Below are 9381 nucleotides of genomic sequence, written 5' to 3'. Positions count from 1 at the left end.
CCTCCGCTGTTTCCGGGCCGGCTAATAATAACGGTGACATTTAACGTATTTTATCTGATAAATAAACCCTGTAAAATGTATTTATCACCCCCCCAACAGCCCTTTTGAATGTCTCCCTAATTCTGAGGTCTCAAGGTTGGGAAAGTATAGCCACCACACCTCACTGTTGGAGCACTTTTTTGCCACATGTATTGCAAACCATGTCTCAGCTGTTTGTGGAGGTAAAATACGTCCGCACAATTACGCTCAGCCATTGTTGTGAGTGCGCGCGCCAAGGGGCTACGAGACATTTATACAGCCGTATTTCGCACATGACTATGAAAGGCGGAAGAGGAAGTAGTTCCTTTGAATGTAGACAATCCGAATGTTATAGTTTCTTTCCACTGTGTTGCTGTTAATGATAAACTACAAATTTACCCTAAATTACTAAAAAATATCGATATTTTAATGTGAGAATCGATTCTAGAACATAAATGACTGGTATCGGAGGAATCGATATTTCAGGATTGATCCGCACATCACTACAGCCTAGAGCCTGTGAGAACACCGGACTCCTGCAAATCGTTTTCAAACCCTTTCGCTACTCAGGTTAAACATGATATATAAGTCACTTAGATAACTTAAACATGTTATTGTTTGGCTTTTTTTGATAATTTTATTTATTCCTGAGTAAATCGGTTTGGCTGAGATTAAAGTTATAGTTTTTACACAGCTGAATAAACGTCAAGCAGACAACTGATTATCAGAAGTGTGAGATGCTCGAGAATATACTCCAGTGTCCTGTTATATTTTAGATAGCAAGGAGCAGACGGCTGAGTTTATTAAACTTCACCGAAACAATCTGCAAATTTCATTAAAATTTAATAAACTATTGTAACACACGATACTTTACCACTACTGAATGTAGAGAAAGTTAGGATCTTAGGCTTATGGCCTCTAGGAATCGACTAAGGAGCGAATGACACACAGCTAAAAGAACAGTCAACATTTATTCAAAACAAAACCAAAAACAGTCATTCAACAGTTCACAACAGTTCCAATTGTCCATATTTGTCAGTCTGTGTATTCAGTTTTAGAGTTCAGAGTTCAGTGTTCAGAGTTCTTTTCAGTCTTTTCAGTTCAGGTGTGTGAGTGTGTGTGTATAGTGTTAATGTTAGTAGTACTACCCGGGTAGTGTATTGTTCTGAGATCTCATAAGCTTATCTGTCAAGAAGTAACGCAGTTGTCACTTCTAAGTAGGCTGGAAATCTTTCCTGCATCGCAGCTGGGGATCCGGAATCCTGGCTCGCAACTTTAGACTCCAACAAAAAAACCAACCTGCACAGGGCAGTGAACATATTTTACATGAATATCATATAACAACTTAATCAACACTAGTGACCAAATGTCTCTCACTCTTTGTATAAAACGACTTAATGCAATCAATAATAAAATTAATCAAAGAACCTTAAAACAATTTCCACATCATACAAATTTAACTCAAATCTCATATTTTGTGAACAGCAGTCACATCAATCCAATGAATTGAGAGAATGTACATTACTGATGCACGAGGAAAGTGCAAAACGTGGTCGCAGTACTATTTAGCCATAGACTGCTCATATTTATCATCTCATTACAATAAATAAAACTTACCTACTAGCTTCCAAAGAAATATTTCCGATTGGCTTAAAACATTCACAAGTGAAGAAATAAAAAGATAATACAGCACTTAAAAGGAACACATGAAATTTACATTATACTGAGCTAACGATTAGCTTGCTATGCTAGCGCAGTTAGTCAACTCACCGGAAATGAACAAAAAACACAAAAACAGAGGTACATCAGCATCAACAAAAAGTGTCCGCGTTTCCCAACAAGCGGAAAAGTAAAATCCAATTTGTGTCTTCACACACAATCCTTGTTCAAGAAAAAGGTTAAGGAAAAACTCTGTGAGTAGCTCCGACCAGCATACGTAGCCTTAGCGCTATTCTCCTTCTCTATAGTTCTCAACTCAAGTTCACAAGCACTAAACAATCTCATAGTGCCACCTACTGACATTCTTGGGGAACAGCAGTTCATTTTCATGAGGCAGATTTTAGGTGGGTTACATCCCTCCCCCCCTAAATGGGCATGCATCCCTGCATGACAGCAGTCACTTTAAATGGTTTTTACTCTACCAACACATGGGGAAGGGTTTGAGTCAAGGGCATGTGAAAAAACCTGATCAAGACTGTTTAAAAGAGAATGCATCACTAATGTTAAGGGATTTCCCAAGGTGTTGTAGGTTAGTCTGCTAGGTTCAGTCCTGTTCCTAGTTGACCGCCTGATTTCTCTTGTTTCTGGAGGTTTTTCATCTTTAGCAACTTCTGCCTCCAATCCATATCTATCACTCCCCTCTTTTCCATCCGACAACCCGGTTGTTTCAGTTTGGTACTGCTCCTGAGTTACGTCAATAACCTTTTCCAAAGGTTCAACATCATTTTCTGTAGCTGGATCTATATCAGCACATGAATCATGAACAGATGAATATTCCTCATTAACAATAACACCTGTTTCTTTCATTGGAGGGTCATTTCCAATGTCATTTCCACTAGAACCTTGAAGTGAACCATCGCCCTCATCCAGCTCCACGGGTGCAGAATGAAACTCCTTTACTGCAGGGTTTAGATCAGACTCGTCCCGGTCCACACTTTGTTCTGACACAGACTCAGTTGCTTTGGGGATTTCACTGACAGTAATGAAAGCCGGGTAATTGACTTCTTCGTAAACTACTGGAAAGTCATAATCCACAATGTCATTATCACCCAGATAATGATAGTCTCCTTCAACTTCAGAAAATGGATTCTCTTTGGAGGTGTCGCCTTTGGGTGTCTCTTTCTCTTGGCTTCCATGACTGGGTTCGATTGGCGCTGAGCATGACAGAAACCCACACGGTAACAGTAAGTCTCTATGCAGTGTCCTCTCAGGCCCATCTGACTTGAGTGGAGCAACAACATATACAGGAGAGTCATTGAGCTGTTTTACAACTTTGTAGACCGTCTGACTCCATCTGTCAGCTAGTTTGTGTTTCCCTCGTATTCCAACATTCTTGACAAGAACACGATCTCCAACCTCCAAGGTGGATTCTCTCACTTTTAGATCATATCTTGACTTATTGCGTAGGGCAGCTTTCTCGCTATGTTCCACAGCAAGTTTGTAACTTTCCTGTAGGCTTTCCCTGAGCTTCTTCACATATTCACTGTGAGTTACACTGTCCTGCCTACTCACATTAAGTCCAAAAGCCACATCAATTGGAAGATTTGGCTGTCTCCCAAACATGAGCTGATAGGGTGAATACCCAGTTGTGTCATTTTTTGTGCAATTGTAGGCGTGAGCCAATGGCTGCACATGATCACGCCATTTTAGTTTGTCGTCTTCTTGGAGTGTTCCAAGCATCCCTAGCAGTGTACGGTTAAACCGTTCTACTGGATTACCACGGGGATGATAGGGGGTTGTTCTTGATTTTTTTATGCCTAACATTTGGCATAAGTTTTTGATGACTGCAGATTCAAAATTACGGCCCTGATCACTATGCAACCGCTCTGGTATGCCATAGTGAATGATGAATTTGTCCCACAGGGCCTTGGCAACGGTCTTTTCCTTCTGGTCTGGAGTTGGCACTGCAACAGCAAACTTCGTAAAGTGATCCGTTATCACCAGAATATTCTTTGTTCCTCGGCTATCAGGTTCTAGAGACAAATAGTCCATGCACACCAACTCAAGTGGTCGACTGGTTTTAATATTTACCAGTGGGGCAGATTTCTCAGCTCTAGCCTTGCGGCGGATGCACCTTTCACATGTTCTGATTTTCATTTCAACATCTAGGAACATTCGGGGCCAAAAGAAACGTGTTCTCACAAGGTCAACAGTTCTTTCCAATCCCATGTGACCTACTGCATCATGAAGACTTTCAAGAGCTACTTCCCTGTACTCCTTCGGAAGCACTAGTTGAAAAAGAGTCTGGCCCTGGCTCACTCGTTTCCGGTACAAGACATTATCTATTAGGGACAACTGATCCTGTACTCTTAACATGAGTTGGACTTCCCTTTCCTCCTTTTGCCTAAGACGATAGGAAAGGCGTTTTCCTGTATGGACAAGGTCTATGACTCTGCTTATTATAGGGTCACGCCTTTGTTCTGCAGCCCAATCTTGTTGGGAGAGTTGAGGAAGAGTGCTAGTACCAGTCAGAATGTCGGCTTGAACAAACTCGTCAGGTATCGCACTTGCATCCACTGCCAAACACTCCACTGCAGCAGGTAAGTAGTAGCAGTAGTGGTAAGTAGTGTCAGGAGATATGTGTACTTGGTGCTTCTCGCATACAGCTTTTAGAGCATCCTTTGGAAATGTTGCACTATTTCCCTCTTCCGTAAACTTTGCAATGAATTGCTTTACTCTCTCATCCTCAGCAGTTGTACTGTCATCAGTTTCAACAGAAACATGCGGCCGTCTCGATAATCCATCCGCATCCTGATTTCTTTTTCCGGCTCTGTACTGTATGTTGAAATTGAAATTCGACAAAGCAGCAAGCCATCGATGTCCAGTTGCATCAAGTTTAGCAGATGTTAACACGTAGGTCAGTGGGTTATTGTCAGTCATGACAGTGAAGTCAGCTCCATACAAATAATCAGCAAACTTGTCAGTAACTGCCCACTTCAACGCAAGAAATTCAAGTTTGTGAGTGGGGTACCTTCTTTCACAGTTAGACAGCCCTCTGCTAGCATAGGCAATGACTCTTAACCGACCATCTTCTTCCTGGTATAGGGCTGCACCAAGTCCATGTGAACTGGCATCGGTGTGTAAAACATAGGCTTTTCTGGGGTCAGCAAACCCAAGCACTGGTGCAGATGTCAACTTCTCAATGAGGGTCGTGAAAGCTTCCTCACATGAGGGAGTCCATTTCTCATTAAAAGGACTGTTCAAGTCGCCGTTTGACGGTGATTTGTGGTGTTTCAGCTTCCTGGCAGGGACATAACCAGCTGTCAAATCATTCAATGGCCTAGCAATTTTAGAATAGTCTTTGACAAACCTGCGATAATAGCCAGTGAAGCCTAAAAATGACTTCAGTTCTGACAGGTTTGTGGGTCTGGGCCATGTGGTGAGGGCAGATATTTTATCAGGATCAGTCTTCACTCCCTGTTCTGAGACAATGTGTCCTAAATACCTCACTGACTTTTGGAAAAAGTGACATTTCTCAGGTGAAAGTTTGAGACCAAATTCTTTTAGTCTGTTCAGAACTCGCAGGAGCCTTTCTTCATGTTCCTCCAAAGTATTGGAGAACACTATAAGATCATCAAGAAAGACCAGTACTTCCTTGAGGTTCATGGAGCCCATGCATTTCTCCATAACTCTTTGAAAAGTGCTTGGAGCATTAGTGACTCCTTGGGGCATCCTGTTGAATTCCCAAAACCCCATGGGTGTGACAAAAGCCGTCTTGTGTTTATCCTCTTCTTCCACCTCTACCTGGTAATATCCAGACTTTAAATCCATAACAGAAAACCATTTGGATCCTGACAGAGCTGTAAATGCCTCTTCTATATTGGGCAAGGCATAAGCGTCTTTGATCGTCTGGTTGTTCAACTTTCTGTAATCCACACAAAGGCGGATCTGCCCATTTTTCTTTTTCACAACTACAATTGGTGAAGCAAATGGACTCTCGGACTCTCTAATAATGTTGCTGTTGCACAGCTGCTCCAAATGAAGGCGGACAGCTTCATAATCAGAGGGATGAATGGGCCTTGGCCTTTGTTTAAAAGGCGTTGGATCAGAGAGCCGAATCTTATGTCTCACCACTGTGGTGTGACCATAATCAAGTTCACCCCTAGCAAAAACATCAGACACGGAATTCAGCTTCTCGGCGATCCTGTCTTTCCACTCGTTTGACAGGGGTGAGTCACCAAAATCGAACTGGATTTTGTCACTTGGTTGTACTTCGTGGGTGGTGTAACACTGAGCATGTTTCTGCTCTGAACTTCCAGTTCGATTCATACATTCAGACCTCGCAGGAGAAACTGAAAGTGGGACAGATATCGCTGCCAAAGGACGGTGAGCTGGCAGAATGATATCATGCGTTGTCTCATTTTTTAGGAGAATGGGAACTTTGAAGGATGTCTGTCGTGGCTTTGACATTACATAGCTGGAAAATATCAAGCCACCTGGTAGGCTGGACCGGCTGTGGGGTTCGACTAGAAGAGTGGATCCAGGGCCTGCACAGACATTTCTGACACGACCATTTAAGGCTATTTTCTGACCAGCTGGAATTACTAAGTTGGTTTTACATTGTGACTTGACTGTCCCCACAAAACTATCAGTTTTTGTTTTACTTCTGTAGATAGCATGCAAATGTCTAATGAGAGGGGCGTAAGCACAATGCTCAGGAATGGTCATTTGCTCATTGAAGTCCTCATACAAGACGTCAAGGGCATTTGTACCAATGAGGACTGGAATTTCCGAATTTGCTCTGTGATCTGGGACAATTAAAGCTAGAATAGTTACAACTTTGTCCTTCCCCGTGAAACTCTGTGGGAAAGTGATGTCAACTTCAATGTACCCAAGATAAGGGACAATTTGGCCTGCAGCACCTTCAACCTCTAACAGATCATTTAATGGCAAAAGAGGATGAGAAGGTAAGTGGGTCAACTGAAATGATTTTGAAATTGTGGTAACCTGAGACCCTGAATCAATGAGGCAACCATGTGATAGTTCCCCAATCTTAACCTCTGCAAGAGATCTTGATCCAACTAATCTATTTGGAAGGTGATTCGGAATGGATTCAGCATGTTGTTGTTTACTTTGACATCTCTGTTCTGACTTGGGACTATTGTGAATGTTCTTGGTTCCCGTATGTCCCCTTACCGGAACCTGCTCCAGTTTAAAGCTTGACCCTGCTGCTGGGCTTTCCATTCTTCCTGTCTGGCTTTTAGTTCTTTGTACTTTTGATCAACCACAGCCTTGTTTATAGCATTTTCACAGTTCCTGGCTATGTGGCCGTCTTCACCGCACCTAAAACAGAACCAAGCCTTGGGCTCAGCTCTCACTTGGGTTCGTGGTGGAATTTGGTGTACCAGAGTTTCAATTACAGGTACGGGTGGCTCTTGTGTTGTTTCCATTGCTTTAACTTGTCGCTTTCTTTGCTTTTTAGATGGTTTTGTCATCAGTTGCAATTGCAGTTCTGCAACCTGCTTCTTTAGACTCTCAGTTTCAGAGATATAGGCCTGCAATACACTTGCACTTGGGTCAGTGTGATGTGGGAAGTCAGGGACAGAATGCATGTGTGCAATTGGTTTTATCTTGGTAGGCCCAAAATGACGTTGCATCCGGTCCAGCTTAGAAGCCCTTCTGTCCTCTTCAGTCCTCAGCTCTAGCAGAAGCTCTGCAAACTCAGGCGTGGTCTCTTTCTTTAGTTCCAGTTGCAGGACCAAGTTATGGTCCCAGCAACCCCGTTTGAACTGCTTTAGCAAATGTCGACTTGCATCTGCTGGAATCACACCATTCCTGCTTACAGCAGTGTTAAGGAGAGCTTGCAGCCTCTGTAGGTAATCAGAAGCTTTCTCACCTGGATTTTGATTTGTGTTCAGGAACCTTGCAAATATCTCCTCACCATCCTCCACAAGACCATATGCAGAATCTAACAGCCTGACATATTCTCGTGGATGTGCTGAATAACCAAGTTGCTTCACAACATCTGATGCTGGGGGAAGAAGACTCTCTAGTATTTTCCTCCGCTGAATGTCAACTGGAGTGCCATCATTGAACATTAGTTCAACATGTAAACACCACGTTTCAAAATCCACTTCTCCGGGGGTTTTTGGCACACGGCCTGAGAATGAGCGTAACCATTTGGATTGGCCATGTGTAGCGACAGAGTCATTTCTGATTACATGTTCCACTACTATACGCTGTATCTCTGGTGGGTTTGTTACTTCATCTGTCACCACTGGAAGTCTGGTTGGAGTAGTCTTTGGTTTAACAACTCTACAAGTCTGAGATTTAGTTGAATGGGTGACTGGCTGGGATGTAAGGGGCCGTCTGTGGTTGTACTTTAACTTTTCTGTCTTTATCAAGGGTGTAGTACTGTGGTCAGAATAACTGTCAACACTTTCATCACTTGAGTCAGCCAAAACAGGGTCTGGAGTTTGATGGAGTGCTGGTATTTCAATGCGACTAGCCTGCCATTTTACATTCTTGTTGGTCACATTTTCAATCTCAAGGGGAAAATCTGACTCGTTATCCCCCATTGTAATCTCTGACTCAAACTCAGCAATAACAGTTTCCCCACAATCTGGTTGTGCATTTGGGACCCTCAGAATCCTTGTTACCACCCCATACTTCTCTAAGGAAGCAATAATATCAGCATCAGAATCGAAACTAGTAACTCCAGTAATACTGATGGACCGTTTAAAATCCACCCCGTAATTCTGTACCAAATCCATCTCTTTTCAATGTTGTCTTAGTTGAAAGCTTATCACAATAAATCACAATCTCAAAATTAACTATGCTATTGCAGAATGCTATAATTTCAATATTAGCTGTGTCTTAATCGCTCCTGGCTGGCTCGCCACGAAAAGGTACTATGTAACACACGATACTTTACCACTACTGAATGTAGAGAAAGTTAGGATCTTAGGCTTATGGCCTCTAGGAATCGACTAAGGAGCGAATGACACACAGCTAAAAGAACAGTCAACATTTATTCAAAACAAAACCAAAAACAGTCATTCAACAGTTCACAACAGTTCCAATTGTCCATATTTGTCAGTCTGTGTATTCAGTTTTAGAGTTCAGAGTTCAGTGTTCAGAGTTCTTTTCAGTCTTTTCAGTTCAGGTGTGTGAGTGTGTGTGTATAGTGTTAATGTTAGTAGTACTACCCGGGTAGTGTATTGTTCTGAGATCTCATAAGCTTATCTGTCAAGAAGTAACGCAGTTGTCACTTCTAAGTAGGCTGGAAATCTTTCCTGCATCGCAGCTGGGGATCCGGAATCCTGGCTCGCAACTTTAGACTCCAACAAAAAAACCAACCTGCACAGGGCAGTGAACATATTTTACATGAATATCATATAACAACTTAATCAACACTAGTGACCAAATGTCTCTCACTCTTTGTATAAAACGACTTAATGCAATCAATAATAAAATTAATCAAAGAACCTTAAAACAATTTCCACATCATACAAATTTAACTCAAATCTCATATTTTGTGAACAGCAGTCACATCAATCCAATGAATTGAGAGAATGTACATTACTGATGCACGAGGAAAGTGCAAAACGTGGTCGCAGTACTATTTAGCCATAGACTGCTCATATTTATCATCTCATTACAATAAATAAAACTTACCTACTAGCTTCCAAAGAAATATTTCCG

Source organism: Rhamphochromis sp. 'chilingali', assembly GCF_963969265.1.
Source record: "Rhamphochromis sp. 'chilingali' genome assembly, chromosome: 12".
Classification (NCBI taxonomy): Eukaryota; Metazoa; Chordata; class Actinopteri; order Cichliformes; family Cichlidae; genus Rhamphochromis; species Rhamphochromis sp. 'chilingali'.
The sequence above is the reverse complement of the archived record's forward strand: the minus strand, read 5'-3'. Positions refer to the sequence as shown.